The sequence below is a fragment of the Protopterus annectens genome, chromosome 9.part0 (assembly GCF_019279795.1).
Source record: "Protopterus annectens isolate FY-2018-M chromosome 9.part0, PAN1.0, whole genome shotgun sequence".
Taxonomy (NCBI): Eukaryota; Metazoa; Chordata; order Ceratodontiformes; family Protopteridae; genus Protopterus; species Protopterus annectens.
The window spans coordinates 1,825,310,033-1,825,329,888 of NC_056743.1; positions in this window are offsets into that span (position 1 = coordinate 1,825,310,033).

The following is a 19,856-nucleotide window of genomic DNA, read 5'->3' on the forward strand; positions in this document are numbered from 1 at the left end:
CACATGCATATTTGGAACCACAGTGGCCATTACAACAGCATGCAGGTACATTGATGGCAGCATGCCACCAATGTGGGAGCATTTCAACATGGCACATGCAAAGAACAAATTCCAATATTTATCAAACAATAAGACAAATGTCCCAACAGTAGATTTAATAGAGCACATACCGATTGAGTTGTGTATTTAGTTTATTGTTGGAAATATGGGTGGGGGGAGAGAAAGATGTCCATTAACAACTTGTATATCCCTGTAGTTCTCATTTCTTTCCTAGTCAGTGCTGTGATCTGTACCTTACAGGTATTATTACACTACCCTACAGCCTTTGTTTGGACAGTGGTATGGCTGTAGACAACTATATACATGAACTGAGTTTTACCTACAGTATGCACCTCTTACCTGGTATACCTGTGGCGGTATTGTTTGTTAACACTACCTGACTGTTTCTACACATATTCCCAGATTCCGGTTGATGCTATGCACATACCTGTCCATCTCTTATTGCACACACGCTGGGCATGTCTTGACAACATGCAGGTGAAACTGGGACATATTTTGACTATTGCCCTCATAAACCTTTGGTGAGTTGTACAATTACAGGTTTGTTTTCATAGACATTTTCCATATATTTACAGGCCTGACAGTCAGTTATATGACTTTAAATGCTGCCTACATGTCAGAGATTAGCACGCTGATATGCCAGGGGGACAGGGTAACAGCCAACAGATATAGGTCAATTAACTGGACGTTCTGGACAAATCTGTACAGTTGAGGCGTTTGATTTTGCATACAGCTTACTACCAGTCCCAGGGTTCGAACCATGGCGTTGTCTGCTAAAAATAAAACAGTGAACATCACAGTTGAGTGTGCTATATAGAGATTGCTGTGTACCTTTTCTCTGATGTCTGTCTATAAGTCTCCTGTGGTTTTACAATCTGACCTTGTAATTACAGTACTCTTATATAGGGTTTCCTAGACTGTTTTATTATGTAGCATAGTGTGGATGACAGTGATGAGTAATACCTTATTATTCAGAGAAACTGCAACACTAACAATGCCATACAATACCAGAGTAAACAGTACCAGTCCAAGATTTCAATCTTTTATTTGTATGCACAGTTTCTGTATCTGACAAACCTGTGGGGGGAATGTTTGTTAGCACTACCTGAATTTTGCCACACATGTCTATATCAGCATTTCAAAAACTGAATAGTTCAAATCACTAAATGTCAAACTGACATGATGGAACTATCCAATTTTCAAATACCGAGAAAAAAAAATAAACAACAACAAAAAAAGTAAAGGGTGTAGGCAGGGGGGAAGGTCCCCCTGCACCCCTAACATGGGGGGCTGTGCCCCACACACCCCTGCTACTTAAATACACCAACTCCGAGACCGCACTACATTGAGGTAAATGGAAATCTCCCCTTACAATGATTTCCATTTACCCGTTTGATGTTTTGTCCTTTTGGCATTCTCGATGCAACAATATCAAATTTGATATTGTCAATATTCGAGATGTTGATAGGGATCCTTGCCACACATATTACCATATTCCAAATTTATTATTATGCACATATGTCTCACTCTGTTACTGCACAAACTCTGGTCATAGCTTCACAACATGGGGGTGGAGATGGGATATACTTTGCTTATTACTCTCATAATATTTTGGTGAGTTGCTAGAGTGACAGGTTTTGTTTGTTCTTACAGATATATTTCTGTCAGTTATGATGTCTGACAATCAGCTGTATGTCATTATTTGCTACATAAACTTCTGGGATCTTCCCACTGTTTGCCAGGGGAAAAGCGTGACAGGCAGCGGATATGGGCCAATTAACTAGACATTCTGGACAAATCTGTACAGTTGTGGGCTATGATTCTGCATACAGCTTACTACCACTCCTAGGATTTGAGGCATGGCTGTGTGTGCTAAAAAACAACAGTTCATGTCTCAGTTGAGTGTGCTATCTGGATTATGTTATCTATCTTTTCACTGTTTTCTGTCTAAGTCTCTCTCAGTTGTACAGTATGATCTCTTGTGATTACAACAGTCATATACAAACATTCCTACACATTTTATTTATGTAGCACAGTGTGGATAACAGTGCTTAATACAACAGTACTATTAAGAGATTGCAACACTACATTACCATATGATACCAGAGTAAACACAAGCATACCTGCAGTTAGACCTTTATTGTCAGGCTGTTAAACATTTATTTACATACAACCTATATGAGACTCTTCCTGCCATATTGTCTGGTGTATTCAGTACATTCCATGCACAATACAGGTTTCATACTGGCAATTAACTTTGTACTACTTTTAGATTTATTTCTTATGACAGTACATGCAATAGTATTACTAACCTGCCTCGTGATGCAACCTCTGCAATCTACAGGCATTGGCTTCCCGGTTCACAGCCCACTTGACTGCTGCTGTCAAAGACATAAGAGGAATATTTAGCCATACCTATCCATAATAAACATGAGCTGGCAATTATTAAACAGGTAGTAGATTGATACTTATACATGGTTGGGACATCCCCTGTCTGCCTAGCCTCTTGGATCCACTGATCCAAGAGCTCCCTCTTTCTCTGCTTCAGGTTGGCATAATGATGCCTCACCTGCTCAACAGTTCAAGGTATGCCAGTGGCACTGGTGAGGTCACAAGTGAGATGGTCCCAGGCTTCCACTTTATATTGGGAACCCTGGTACTGGCCCTGCAGCAGTCTCTGGTCATGGTCTTTAGCAAGGAGTCCTGCCATGACTTTGGACTCCTAGATGCCCCAACACAGTGCCAGAAAGTGCACTCTTTCTCCCACACTGGTCATAGTGCCTAGAGGAGGAAGTTGCAACCAGTTATGAGATGTATTCCCACCTGTTGGGTTTAAATAGGGCCAATTTCCCAAACCTTGCCATGATTGGATGGTTTTGAAAATAGTAAGCCATGGGCAAACCTGCTTACCTAAGGTTGGCACTGATTAAAGTGGTATACCAATAGGCAAACTGATTTAGTGGGCCTACACATTGCTTACACCTAGTAAGCAGGGCTGTGCAATGCAATTAGAGTTGCTTAATTTTCAATTTGCATACCATATTGTCTGGCATTGATTTATTATTCATTACATGCTATATATGTGTTTGGTATCCATGATTCATGTGTAAGTACACTGTATGGGGTCTTTGTGTTTATTAGGTGATTTCAACACTGCATTACAATGACAGCTCACATCTGGACTTAGTGCAGTACTCCAGTTCACATATTTATGTTATGTAGTAGGTACAACACAAAACTGTATATAGGTTGCTTTCACATGTTAAGTTTGGTTTCCTATTGTCAGGTTCTGTTTGGTGATACCTCATTCATATGTACTGCTCTGATGGCTTACTGGTTAACTGCTGTGACTATTGTATACAGGGTTCTGGGTTCAAGACTTGCAATGGCTGTGTATTTTGTTGCTGGGCAGAACACCATCTGTTGGATACAGAGTGATTAAGGCACTTTTAAGCAATTGTAAGCTGGTTTGTGTGGGTTTCCACAATGGTAAGCAATGCTAACTTCCAGTTAAATATGCTTATAGTGGGTTAGCTTCAATATTGCTTTACCTGTGTGCGCATTGCTTACCCCCATGCAAACAGGCTTAAACCCACTTACTGCTGCTTAAATATGCTTACTCCTGCTTACTACTGCTTAATAGTGCTTACTCCTGCTTACCTCCACTTTAATTTAGACAGAAATGTAACATGGTTCTTGGGAAGGTAGTGGATTTGGACATTGTATGGATTTATCATTCATTACACATTATACCTTCAATTTGTATCCCTGATTCATGTGTACATAAACTGTATGGGGAGCTTGTGTTTATCTGTGGATTTTACAACAGTATTACAGTGACACCTCACATCTGCATTTAATGCAGTACTCCAGTTGAAAAATATATGTAATTTAGTAGGTTATACAACAAAATAATATTGTTCATAAAGTGATTTGACATAGAAAATGGAATGTACTGGAGTGAGACTCAAAATGGGAATGACTGCTCATAAGGCGAATGCTCTGACCACTACACTATTGCAGTACTGCTTCATTTGCATGTATCTTGATATTTATCTTCTTATGCCATTTAAGCTACAGTTTAAGTAGCTAAGCAATGGGGAAACCCGTGCACCTATGGTTAAATTTAATCTGTTTGATTAAAAAAATAAATTGTTTATATTATTATATTTTAAATATTGCTCTTATAAACTTGGGCCAGTGTTGCTGGGGGTATGCAACCCCTTATGACTGGTCTCACTCATTGTAATAGCTAAAATGCAGTTCTTGAATGCGGGGGCATGTATCTTGTGAGAGCTCTGCTCTCAGACATGCCCCCTGCACTCATCCATGCTCCATGTCTGTTTAGGAGCTCATGCAGCGCGCCTTCATTACTATGCATGGAGCGATGCCATGCTGCTCCTAAACAGTCACTTCTGCGCAGGAATAAGCTGTTCCTGCATGGAAGTTTACTGAATCTGGGGGAGTGTTTAACAAATAATGTAGCATACAGTGGTTACAATATTGAGAAACAAACAAGATATTATACAACAAATATACAATTGCTTGAACATAAATTTAAAACAAAGTTTCCATAGCCAAACAGGCTCATAAACTAGAATCATAACTATAAAGGAGGTCATATTTTTCAATTTTTTTATTTACAAACAAATATTTCACAGTTTGGATGGTTTATTTATAAATTATTTGATGTCAGACCCCCCCAAGACAACAAAGGCCCTAGTCAACTGCCTAGTTCACCTAGTGCTGGATCTGGCTCTGCACACACACACATGTACACAACTATACTCACATGATTGCTAAATACATTTTTAATTACAAAAAGCAACATTAATGTACATCAAAAGATAACCATGTTATAAAATATAACTGCCTTTTATCAATTGCCTTTTCTGTAGTTTATCCTATTTGGTTTGAAGGGCGGCCATGGTGGTGCAGTGGTTAGCATTGCTGCCTCACAGCAAGAGGTTCTCCGGTTCGATCCTTGGCTGAGGTGCCTTCTGTGCGGAGTCTGCATGTCCTCCCTGTGGTCGCGTGGGTTTCCTCGGGTGTCCGGGTCCTCCCAAAGACATGCTGCAGGTGGATTGGACACCTAAATTGGCCCTAGGTGTGTGTGTGAGTGTGCCTTCTGTGGAAGGTTAGCCCGGGCTGGCAACTCGACACTGTAAAACTCCACTGCCATTCAATGTGCGGACAAGGTGATCCGCTGTGGCGTCCCCTAACCGGGAAAAAGCCGAAAGAAGAAGAAGAAGAAGAAGATCCTATTTGGTTTGAAAATTATATTTTTGATAATAATGAGAAAAGTAGAATGCTGTACTGTGGCAGAATTAATTATTCTACTATAATACTGGCATGCAAAAATATTATTATGACAGAATTTTGATTTTAGAGTAAATCTATATCCGGGTACTATATCTACCCTCTATATTTCATTAATTAAGATTAAGTAATCTATTAATTACATTTCTGATTTTCATATTGTCCCATTTACAGTTGCTTGCATGTAATATAACAGGGATTTGTATTGTATTATATTGTAGAGCTGCAATAAGTCGAACAATACAACTTACAGGTAGAACATGGAACAAAATTATAGTGTACGTAATAGAATGACATAAGTAATCTACACTGTAACCTTTCTGCTGCAGATAGTGTAAGTACATGTAAAATATAATATTCTTCAAGGTGGGGATTACTGTAACAGTAAATCATGCCATTTGGGTTATATCACACTTGTCAGAGTTCCCTCACCAGTCCTGTATTATTTATGGCTGCTTTATCTGGTCCCATGCCAGTGCATCATTGGATCATCATAGGTGTGTGAGGCTTTGCATAAAACCAGCAATGTTTGGAGCCTTCATTGCATCTTCTTATAACCTGTGATACCTCTAATACTTTGTCTATACATCAGCATTGTAATTACGTGTACGCAGTATCTTACATTGATTTAACATTTTTACTGTATTTTATTTTATTTGTAAGTTGTTAATATTATGCCTTCAACTAATTCATTGTGGGTGATGGGCCCCTCTTTGAAATGGATATGGTTCTATCTTACAGGCCTTGAGTATGTGGCAAAAGATTGACAGGGTACTATCTGACCCTTTAATTCAGGGAATAGTATGCCCCAACAGTCTGTTTTAGGGTCCATAGTTAATATCACATCCTTTAATTTAAGAGGGTGACTATCAAATGCTTTTTAAAAATCTAATCAGAAAACTGAGATGGTTAAATTAATAAAAGAATTAAAATTATTTGGTAGGACACTGACTCTTAAAACAATATTTAAAAATACAGATGATGTGCATTTTAATTGTTATAAGAAACCTAGCAGCTTTATACCTAAACCACATCCTATGGTAGAGTCTTTTATATCTGTTTGTGAAAAAGTGATACGGGATGTTTTTGACCATGACAGACCTAAACATTTTTATAACTTAAATAATGATGAAATGACTGCACTAAATTAATTACACCACTTGAAATCTATTGTGATTAGACCAGCAGACAAAGGTGGAGGCATTATTGTCATGGATAAAAGCTTTTATATAGAGCAAATGATGAATTTACTATCAGATGATGAAACATATGTATAGATTAGTAATACTGTTTTAAAAGGAATACTAGATAGGATTGAATTTTACCGTTTTGATATGTTAACGATGAATATGTTTTCAGAGGAACTTTTTAAATTTTTTAGAATGGAACATCCTATTATTCCTATTATATATGGATTGCCAAAAATTCATAAAAAATTAACATGCCCCCCCTATGAGATCCATAGTCTCTAGTAAAGGTTGGGCCAAGGAACCATTGTCAATTTTTATAGAGAAGAACTTGCACCCTGTCTTAGATACCTGTGACTCAATTTTGAAAGACACTAAGACTTTTTTACAGAAGTTGTATACACAAACAAAGGGGTTGCATCAGAACTTTCTTTTAGTTGCACTTGATATTAATTCCCTTTTTACAGTCATTCCTAACCAATGGGGAATTGAAAGGATCAGAGAACTACTTATAAGTAAGCAATCATTCCCCAATGACAAGGTTAGAATGATATGTGGATTACTAGAGATAGTCCTGGAAAATAATGTTTTTAATTTTGGTGACAACTATTATTTACAAAAGATAGGTGTAGCTATGGGCAGTGCTTGTGCCAATAGCTACGCCAATCTAGCTTTGGTACAATGGGAAAACACATGCTTACTGCAAGGACATGAGTACAGCAAACGTGGTATGGTATACACGATTTGTGGACAACCTTTTCATTTTACGGGGGAAGTCAGAAACTGAATTAAAAGACTTCATAGATTATTTGCATACAACAACAAACTTTTTGAAATTTACTCACAAATATTCTTATGATAAAATTAAATTCTAAATGGATGTTATGGTTGAAAAATCTGGGTTAAGAGACATGAAAACTAGTTTATATGGGAAACCAACAAGGAAAAATTGTCTACTGCATAAAAGTAGTATGTATCCCAGACATGTTAGTAGAAATGCCATGGAAGGACAGATGATTAGGAATATGACAATATACAACAGTGACAGTGAACTTAAGCAAGCAACAGAAATATTGAAGGATGAGTTTATTAGAAGAGGCTATTCCAACTCTGAAATAGATGCAGGGGTCAATGAAACACTGGCAGTAAGAGGAACGAAAGGCCGTCCTTATTTCTCAGAGTGAATAGAAAATCAAGAGACAAAGGATCGACAACACAATGATGCAAGACTACGTTTTCCTATTACTTATGCCAGGGATATAAATGTGTTTTGTAATGTTTTTAAAAAGAATTGGAATATTCTAACTGCATCCAAGGATTTAGAAACAGTAATAGACTCTGCACCACACTTTTCTTTCATTAATAAAAAGTCTTTAAAAAGGCAGCTATGCTATAAATCACATAATACTATACATGAAGTTTCATCACAGAGGAAAGGTACTTACACCTGTAGAAAATGTATAGCATGCAGATATATTTTTTCCTGCACTACCTTTTTTCATCCAGTGAGTAAATTTAAAATAGAAGCAAATATATATGCAGACTGTAGTACTACTGACATAGTATATTTCAGTTTTTGTCAAATATGCAAAGCATACTATACAGGTAAAACAAATAGGATGCTAAAAGAACGTATTCTAGAACATATGAGAGACATTGCGACAGGTAAAGAAACTAATGCTCTAGCCAAACATATTCAAAAAGAAGGGAAAGATCATAATTTTAAATTCTTTGTGCTTGAGGTAGTTAAGAAAGGCCTTAGCGGAGGTGATATAAAAAATAAAACTGAAGAACTAGAACAGAAGTGGATTATAAAATTAAATGCAGATAAACATCTAGGAATAAATGATGCAGTATCACTTAAACCCTTCCTTAAAGCACAACATTTGAAGCACTAAATGTTTATTTATGTTTTTAATATGACATTTAATTATATCCATGCCTTACTATATAATACGTTGCCTTTGCTTTATGTCTATAATTATAATGAATTCAAGTATATTAAATGAAATTAAGACTTGCCAAATGGTTGTGATCTAGCTTAGTTAGGCCTATATTATAATAATATGCACATATATATACATGCATTTTCATAGGTAATGTTTTGCTAATATTTTATATTAGCATTTTATGCTTCTATTGTATCATATATACTGAGCTGTATTTTGTTTAGATATAAGCTGATACAAAAGAATGGCAAAGTAAGAAGTTTTGGATTTTTAAAAAGTTTTTATTGAAAGGGAATCACTCCCATGTTTTAATTAGGTAATTGTGATTAATTAACTGCAATGTGTTAATGACTGAAGGTTTAAAACGCTTGGTTAGATAAGATGACATTGTAATACAGTCTGAAGAAGCGATCTGGGTAGATCGCGAAAGCACTTACTTTCTTTTCGTATAAATAAAAGGTAAATCTGTCGTGGTACTCTGCAACTTCTTTATTTTACTAAGTGATAGGAACATTGATTCGACAAGGACCTTGCATTACTTCACAAAAGTCAGACAAATGCAATAGCCTTGACTTGTCCTTCTCAAAAATAATGCAGTTCAAAGTCTAAGAATGAGTAATGCTTGTGTTCTCTTTCAAGAATTAGAAGAAGGCACCTATCTAATCGTTTCAAAGAACAGAGGTCAGACGGTCGATAATTTACCATTTTTTTATGTGACATTCACCCTCATGAAGTCGGATAACATTGACTAATTTCCATGAGGTACAAACAAAACCAGGATGTTATAAGCTGTCAAGCAGTACTTTTAAGTGTATTCAATAATTGAATATTTCATTAGTTAAATAAACATTCCAGTAATATCATCAAGTCCCACATTACTATTGGCTTCAGGTTTCTTTAAGGCTGTAAATACCATATCAAAAGATATGGTAGGGCTAGTACTATAATTAAATTCATCTGATGATGTTGGAAAGTAATGTCAGCCTTGGCTGTCACCAGTTATGTGAAGTACATATTTTTAGCCTTTGTTAGATCTTCTCTTAGTATTGTAGTATCCAAATTCAAGAGATCAGCTTTGAAATGATTGCTCCTTTCACGGATCACATATCTAAAATAAAGCTTATTGTTATCCCTGGCTTTAGTTAGTTGATCTTCATCCATAGCCTTAGCTTTTTGAATTACCTCTGTAGAGTTTCCTGACTGCTGCAGTGCATTGTTGTTTACTATATCTTGTTTTATATTTCTTGCATCTTGAAAATGTATACTTATATTTGTACTTATGTTTCAGCAGTTTGGCCGGTTTATTATTCCAACATGGAGGAAATGGAAAAATGCATCTTTAGTTGCCTGAACCCTATACTAATTCAGATGTTTTTTACAAACAATTCAAGTGAGCCAAAAAAAATCTTTAGTTGTCTAAACTTTACACTAATTCAGATGTATTTTACAGACAAATTCAGGTGAACCCATGCCTTATTTGACTTCTCAGTATATAGTTTACTAACTCTTGTAGACAGTTAATATTTCTGTATACCAAGGAAGGTATAAGTTTGCTATATTTGAACCTTAGTACTTTCAGACCCACTATCCAATAAGATGGAATAATAAAAGTGCCTAGAAGGGGGAAAACTCTAAGATTAGTCACTAAGCCTGAAGTGTTATACAAACCATATCCAGTGTATTATGAACATGTCTGGAAAATTGAACTAGCAATGAGAAATTGTAAAGAAATTATTTCTAAAACCTCTGTTTCCATAAAGGATCTGCATTTGTTTGAATCCTAGTTATTATCTGTGTAGTTATAATCTCCAGCATTGATAGTAGGACTTTTATCTAGCTGAGAATTTGAGGTTGTCAATAAATGAACTTTGTTTAAGGCTATGATAGCAAGAATTTTTTTTTTTAAATCCTGTCCCCCCAGCATATCAGATACCTTTACAATCTGCATGAGAAAATAGCTTTGAGAGTGATAGGTCTAACATGCTGTCATTGTCTGCATTAAAGTATAAAAGAATGGTGTTTTTGGTGTTTATGAGCTTTTAATTAAATACAGAAATGAATTCAAAACTTAATTGTATGTACTTATTGATATCATCATCCTTGTAATTGATTATAAAGCTCTCTGATTTAATATATGCAGCATATGTACTTATATGCCATGTGCAGTATTAGTGACTTTGCTTTTAGTGTTGAAAGGTCGGACAGCAGTGGGTTCTATTCCGGCCACAGGTGACATGATTCATTTTTCATTCCTGACACAATAGTACAGCATGAAAGAGTAGTACACTCCTGAGTGTTACATCCGTGGGTGAGATATTAAATCAGTTCCCATCTTCCTAAGTTGGTGGAGCTCATGTTGATGTAAAATATCACATAGCATTTATCAAAGAGAAGAGAAAGTGCCCCATTGCCCTGCCCAGATTTCCCCTATTATATATGAATACCACCCTGTACATCCCCTAAAAAAAGATCATCGTTCTAGTGGAACTAACCCAATCAATGTACAATAAATAATATAGGCTAATTATACCCTTAGTTTTAATAATATTTTTTTCTGATAATGCTATTGTTATCCATGTATGAATTATTCTAATTGGAATACAACTAAGGAGAGAATAGAAAATATGGAATGTGATTGCAAAGAGGATAGGATTTATACAATGCAGGAATTGTAGAATCTCCCATGGCTGACACATGGGGTTTCAAGTATCTTTGGTAAAAATAAATTATTGTTAGATGCAGGGCAATTTATGTATATGCTGTATTTGTCTTTTAAGGTGGAGGGTTTGGGGCAGAGAAGCACTATATGTTTTGCACTATTGTTATATTTTTGCTTATAAGAGGATGCCTTATCCTATGTTTCAGATACGCATATGCATGTGCATGTCTGTATGTTTGTGCATATGTTTATGTGCATGAATGAGTGTGCATGTGCGCGCTTGTGTGCATGTGTGTGTGTGTGTGTGTGTGTGTGTGTGTGTGTGTGTGTATTTTGTTAGGCTACAACTCAGTGTAAAAGTGACTTACTGCATACGGACGGAATGCTGATTAGCAGGTAGCATTGTTAAGTAAGTTCCTTTTGCAAAGGGTAAAAATCGAAGCTGCCCTCCATACAGGAAATAAGGTGAGTTCACATGCAGTACAGATAAGTGTTTAAATGTTCTTCTTTCGGCTTTTCCAAGTTAGGGGTCGCCACAACAGAACTCCAGTCCGCTAATGATTGGTAGTAGATTTTTACGGTGCCAAGGTGCCAGCCCGACGTCCAACCTTCAATGAAGGCACACCCATTCACACATGTCTTTTGAACAGCACTCAGCCGCAGGGAGGACATGCAGACTCCACACAGAAGACACTCCAAACAAGAAATGAACAGGAGAACCTCTTGCTGTGAGGCAACAGTGATACTGCTGCACCACCGAGGCTTACAGATAAGTGTTTAAATGCGATAGAAAATTTTACATTTGCCTGCAAGCATTCAATGCATATTACTGGGAGCAGAATGTTGTGCAGAGAATCTATAGTGCTTCAATTTAAAGGCTTGCTGACAATCTCAGGGAAAGAAAAAATGGTTTCCTTTCAAGTACTCAGTTTATCTTTGCTTGGCTTCTATGTGCTTTTACATGTTTGCTTCACACTTTGTTTCCACATGTTTATTCATACTGCATTTAACATTGTTCATTTAGACAGCCTTCATTATGCAGTGCAGCTGACTCTAAATTTTGTCTGTGCTGTTATTTGTGAAGTATGTCTGATATGAATATGCAATGAGTAGATATTGCCTTAGAAGACTGTATCACATGATGTTTGCAACCCTTTTAGTCTATTCCATTTATCTCTTTATTTACTAGCCACATAGACTACATAGTCCCTGAATATTCCAAATATGTATTCATTGGCAGTCCATATATATGTATATATAAATACGCAAGCACTTGCAGGCATACTCATGCACACACACACACACACACACACACACACACACACACACACACACATGTATATATATATATATATATATATATATATATATATATATATATATATATATACATATATATATATATATATATATATATATATATATATATATATATGGGTCTATATTATGTCAGTGAAACGGCATTACAGCGAATGCCGTTTCACCGACACATATACAACAAACTCCAAAAAGAGCGAAAGCTCAGTCAGCGATTTTTTTCCCCAGGGAAAAAAATCTCTTGGCCTGAGCCATGACATTGCCCTTTACCCAACTGTAGTGCGATCTCAGAGTTGGTATATTTAGTTAGGAGGTGGGGGTGGGGTGCACAGCCCCCATATTGGCAGGTGTGTTGAGGGGTGAAGCCTCCCACTTTGTAACATTTTACGTTGTGTATTGTGTTTTGTTGGTCAACTGACGGACATGCTCCACTTAAAGAAATTCTAATCCCTCCGAGCTACACACTCTAGGGACCTAAAGTTTGTCAACACAATAAACAGAGCATGCTGGAGGGATAGATTCCTGTCCCAGAGACTTACCATATTCTGGAACAAAGTACCTATCTATATTAAACAAAGCTCCTCATTAGCACTCTTCAAGAAAAATCTTGATGACTGGATGGGAGGTAGGAAATTCACCCCGGGGATCACTTCTGTGACTCTGCTCGACAGTGGCACAGGAAAAAAATTTTCTTGGGTGGCGAAAGCCAGGGTGTCTTTTGGCTAGGCTTATGTAGGCCCTAGGGCCAATAGCCTAGTGCCTACCTATGAACCTATAACACTAGCCTGTCATTTGGCTGATTAGTGTTAGTGTTAAGGAAAGTTAATGGTTGGGGCAGGGTTTGGGTTAGTATGTAATAATAAGGTGGGACAGGAGCATTATGGAAATTTTTTTTGTTTGTTTTTAAGGTATGGTGTAAGGTTATGGTTAGGGGCTGGGACAGGGTTAGGATTAGGGTTAGATTTAACAGCTATTTCTAAGGTGGAACTGGGGGGGGCTTCTGCACCACCATAGCAATATGTGTTAACTATAACCTAACCCTAGTCTTTAGCCCTTTCCATAATATTACCATGAAACAATATGGGCTCAAACACATACATGTGCACCTACACATACATACATATCTAAATATATATCCCTTTACATAATCTTTACCCTAACCCTAAAGCACACACTCACACATATACTGCATCCGTCCTCCTCTACAACTCTTACTCTAACCCTAACCTGCAAATATCCATGCACAAACACACACACACACACACACACACACACACACACACACACACACACACACACACACACACACACACACACACACACACACACACACACACACCTTACTAGTAACAAAAATGCATACATCCCACAAAGCACACATTCAATACACTAAACATTCAAACAAATGGCCATACAGTTCATTCTGCTGTGTGAATGAACATTCAGTAGTATGAACTGACCTATGCACATGCATACACTCACACACACATGTACAGATATGCAGATAGATATAGACATGTTCTGAACCTAACACATCAATAATTGTTCAAACTCCTGGCAAGAATATGTGTGATGCCCGTGCACTGGCCCAGCAACCAAGGAGCCACAATCCTCACCACTAACACCAGTGAGGGGTGTCCATATAGGGAAAGGATAATAAATGCACACACAGTAAAGAACAATTTCCCTTAAGAGTCCACAGAGATCAGTCAGTCTGGGTCTGGTTTCTCCCTTTCTCTCCAGGTTCCCAATAAGACTCCCCACTGATATGGCTATAGGGTACAGATCTCAGTCAATGGGCAAGCTAAAACCTACAGTACACTCTCTGTCCAACCAATGCTTCTTGTCCCTGCCCAAGTAGCTGGCGCGCACACACACACACACACACACACACACACACACACACACACACACACACACACACACACACACACACACATACTTTAAGATGAGTTATATACAACCACACAGACACTCCTGGGGATGGCTGGCACAGGTTCTCCAGCTGTGCCCCTTTTACCCAAACCATTCGGTAGAACCACCTGCCACCACCCACTAATATTTATTAGCTACTAAAAGACCCTTAAGAAAGGATGTCCAATAATACTGTGCAATGTTATTATCCAAATGGTAAGTGTGACTAAACAGCAAGGCTATTGGAGTGGCTTTGTACAATATCACTAAATAAATGCAATGTAATCTTAGAACTTAAATTATCTCTACACAAAACAGCCACAGTTGAAAAGTTTAAAAATATTTAATTATAAATAATAAAAACACAAGACAATACTTCTTACTACACAGTGCTAATCAAGAGTTCAGAAATCATATAATGAATATAATAAATGCTTAAAATACTACAGTAGAAAAGTTATGACATCAATACAGAAAAAAATGATCTAATCATTCTAGTTCCTAGCTATATCTAAGAGAAAACACAGCTCTAAAATAAACTTACATATAGAATACAGGCAAAGTGCTGGTGAGTTGGATATTCTCAAAACAAATGCTAAAATGCTCTCATTCTTTCTATCCTTAAATTGATAACACAGTACCACTGATTTATTTAAAGGTTCATAGGTAGGTACTAGGCTATTGGCTCTAGGGCCTATATAAGCATAGCCAAATGGTACCATGGCTTTTGCCACCCAAGAAAATTATTTTCCTGTGCCTCTGTGAAGCAGAGCCACTGAAGTGATCCCCAGGGTGAATTTTCTATCTCCCATCCAATCATCAAGATTTTTCTTGAAGAGTGCTAATGAGGAGCTTTGTTTGATATATATATCTGTCTATATATATATATATATATATATATATATATATATATATATATATATATATAGTTTGTTCCAGGGTATGGGTAGTCTCTGGGACAGGAATCTATCCCTCCAGCTTGTTCTGTTTATTGTGGTGACAAGGTTTAGGTCCTTAGAGCATGTAGCTCGAAGGGATTGGGATTTCTTTAAGTGGAGCATGTCCAACAGCTCTGGGTTTGACATAGCTTTGTATGTTAGGCAGAGATCGCCTCTAAGTAGGTGATATGCGAAAGAGTAAAGCTGGAGTTTTTTGAGACGGTCTACATAGGGCATCTATTTGAGGCCTGTAATCCTCTTTTTGAGGTATTTCTGCGGCCTTTCCAGTTGTTGTAGATGTCTTGTGAGGTACATACCAAAAGGAGCATTGCACTCTTTATTGGGTCTAATGAGTGATGAGTAGAGGGGAAAAATGACCTCTTTTTTCCTGGATGAAAAACCTTTTGTGATGAAGTGTGCCACATAGAAGGATTTCCTGACTACTGTGGCTATGTGATTATCAAAGGAGAGACTACTATCCACCTGTGTCCCAAGGTCTCTTATCACACTTTCGGTCTTAAGTAGACTACCACCTATGTGGTAATTCATGGGTACAAAGTTTTTACCAAAAGGGATGACAATGCACTTATTGGCATTGAGCTTGAGGCCATGGGGATGGTGTCAAAAGCCTTGGTGAGATCTAGATAGGCTGTGTGGACCACCTTACCCTCATCTATGGCTTTGGTGACCACTTCAAAGAAGTCTATCAGGTTTAGGAGACATGATCTGCCTTGTACAAACCCAAACTGGGTATGGTCCAGAGTGTGGAGATTACCAATGTCATTGTTTATAATTTCCATGATGATACATTCCATAGCCTTGCAGACCAGGCTCATCAGGCTAATGGAGCGGTAGTTCCCAGGGTCCGTTTTGGCTCCCACTTTTTGGATTGGGATAACCATTGCTGTGCGCCATTCAGTGGGCACAAAGCCTGAGGTGAGGCTATGATTGAACATGGTACTTAGATGGGGTGCCAGTTCCTTCTGTAGTTCATGCAGAACACAGCCTGGGAATGTTGTCAGGTCTCATGAATGCTGTGTTCTTGGCTTTGGAACAGTGTGTTTTTTACCTGTGCAGCTGTGATTACAGGAACTTTGCATTATTCTGGTATAGAGATGGGCTGGGCTCTTTAGGGGGTGAGAGATGGGTAAAGTTAGCACTGAACCTATCTGCCAGGATGTTGGCAATATCAGTTGGTTCTGTATATTTAGTGCCATTGTGCTGTAACTCAGAACAAATCTAAGTGTTGCCATTGAGATTCTTGACATAGCTATAGAATGCTTTGTGGTTGTCTTTAGAATCAGTGGTGATTTTGTTTTCATAACTAGCTTTGGAGAATTTTATGATGGATCTTAGCTTCTTACTGAGGCTGACCACAGAGTTCCTCCAATCATGGGATGTTACTCTTTTTTGCAACAGTTTCTTTCTTCTGTTGTAGAGTTTGCTTATGGCAGGGAGGCACCAGATTGCCTTCCTTTTTTGGAGGATAGCATCTTGCTTCTGTTTGGGATTGCAAGCTCCATGCACTTGTGTAAATGCTTATAAAATGCATTTGTATAGGATTTGTCTGTCAGAATGGGTGCCATGACGTTTGTCACTTCTGTCTTAAGCATGAAGTTGGCTTTGGAGAAATTTTTTACGGCTGTTTCCATAATGGAGGGTGCGGGTGGGATGTGGATGTCTAGGGTAATTAGCTTGTGGTCGGATCTGACCAATGAGGAATTGACCTTTGGTGTGGAACACTGGTTGCCCATGTTGGTAATGACCAGGTCTAGGATATTGCTGCCCCTGGTGGGGATGTGGATAAGTTGATCCATGGCATTGGAATTTATGAATTTTAGATTACATCATTTCTTTCTGGTTCCCAGGCTAACAGAAAATCAGAGGTTAATAGCCCTTTTGATCTTGCAGCTGATCAGGAATCCAGAGCAATAAAAGAAATTATACATGTAAATTCTAGCCATTAACTCTGGCCTCAAAACAATAGGCAGAATGCCTCCCTCTAGACACCCCGGCTCTGAGTTTTAGATCAAAGAATTTCACAATGCTTGACTTATCAGCTTTCTTACAGCAGAGTCCACTGTTGTTACATTTTTTTCAGTTCAACATCCAATACAGTATTTTCACATTTAAGAGAACAAGCCTGTGGCTTACATTAATATTTATAAATGTCAGAATTATCCACAAAATTCTATCTAGCTAGGCTGGCAGCCTTCAACTATCTTACAAACATAACACACAAATGTAAACTAGAATATACTTTCCCTAATCTAAACATACAGATGATAGTTTAAAACTCTTACAGTGCCTCTGCATGGATAATGATATATGCTCACACTTATGAATTTAATCATTTTTGGAGCTGTTGTTCTTATAACTGGTTCAAACCTATTAAAAACTTATGACATTCATAGATGATGTCTCTCTAAGCCCCTTAAGGGGACAGGGTGCATTATTTGAGAATATATATAATTTCTTTCTTTTTCCCATTAACTTTTAATATCTCTCTACCGCCATCAGATAGCCTGATCTGTTCTATAGCAAAGACAAAAACAAATTATGCAATCTATAAAAGTGCATGTTATGAAGGTACAAAAATAAATCATTATTGTAATTCTTATTGATTACATCTTTGTTATGTGCCTCGGTTCTTTGTCTCACTATCATTTTGTCCTAAAGTATGAACTATTTTGCAGATACATTTTATGAAATAAATATCCGCAGTAACAATGTAGGACTACTAAATCGTGTTTCATTCCATAGGTCTTTTTTTCCTTCTTTAAAGTCCAAGGAAAATGTAACCTTCTGTAGTTCTGCTTACCCTGTACTGTCAGCGACTACAAAATAACTCTGTGTGATTTAATCATCCAAGTAACTTCACCTTTTATATGGAATGTAGAACTTTTCTGACAAACACCTACTAAGGATGTCACCAAAGAACAATATGTGCCAATTTTCTTAACTGAACCAATAGCTTTGAAAAAGTGTTATACTTTACAATTGGTATCACATTCTGGTTTTCCAGAATCTGTGTTTCTCTGGTGACTTGTACTGTTGTATAATTAGATATTTCAGATCCATGGATCATGTGATTTACCAAAACTTGTTTTCTTTCCTGACATCTGCCAGCTGCACATGTTATTGTTTCTCTTTGCCTGACTGCTGAGATTCTGTTATTACATACTCTCTCTCCTATACAGATGCTTGGTTATAAGGTGACACTTGTTTTTTCTGTATGCCATTCCACTTCAAGGAGTTTCATTTTCCACTTCCATAAGACAAATGAGAGAAACACATTTTGGGAATCAAACATTTACCATGTAAAATGGTGCTAGTCATTGCTGGCTTTCTACAAATATCTTTCTAACTTTTTTTTTCTGTTAACACTGACAGTCAATATGACAGGAAGATGTTTTACAAAGAAAGTCTCAGAGAAAACCATTCAAATAATATAACATATTTAGGAGCCTTCTATATGATTGCAACAAAAACATTTTTTATTTATTTATTTTGCATTTGCCTACCAGGATAGTCTGACCAAAGAAATCCTATTTTAGCAGAGGCCCAAAAGAAAAGCTGCAGTTTTATTTAAGCAAAGTAAAAAAAAATAACAGTAAAAATAAAACTAAAAATAAATATATTTGTAAAAACCCACCATAAATGTGATGTAAGAAAAGTTATTAGAAATGCGTTCATATTCAAAGGAGGGCATAGATACATTTATACAAAAATGAGACAGTTTTTATACTTTTGTAGAGTAAAATGGAGAAAAATAACAGTTTGTCAGGCAAAAACTGAATAAATACACTATGTGCTGAGAAAATGTACCTTCAGATAATTAAAAAATAAATAAATTACACTCCAGTAGCAGTTTGACTCTGTTCCAGCATATTCCAAAGTTGGTCCAAGGCAGAGGAATTAATCTTGACAGGATATTTTACACACACACACACACACACACACACACACACACACAATTACCAATTCACCTATGGCACAGCTTGAGGATGTGGTTTGATACAGGAGCACTAGATCACATTGTGTACTACCATACTGGTCACTCTGTGTATTGTGGACAATAAAAGGTCACTCGTATATAACCTTTATTAGTTTTTGCAGTAAGATTTCCTTTTCACTGAAGAAAAACTCTTAATTAATAATAAAGAGCAATAAAACAGCCTACATCTTTTCCAAGCTTTCAATAAAGGGTCATTTATTACTGTTTTAAATATCTACTCAGTACTAGTTTTGCAGATTTTGGAAAGATTATAGAAGGCAGAAACTGATGGTATGCCTCAATAAACTTTTTGGTATTACTTACTGAACATCATGTTTATTAATCAACACTGAGAGAATAGGTGACCTGTACATCACCACTCTGACTGGAGAATAAATGTTGTCCAGCAGCTGTTAATGGTCAGGTAATGTCCACTCAAAAACAGGTCTGCCACTTCAGGACAGCATATTAAGCTGAAACTCAAGACTGGTCACTAGTTTTTATAGTCACTAAGCA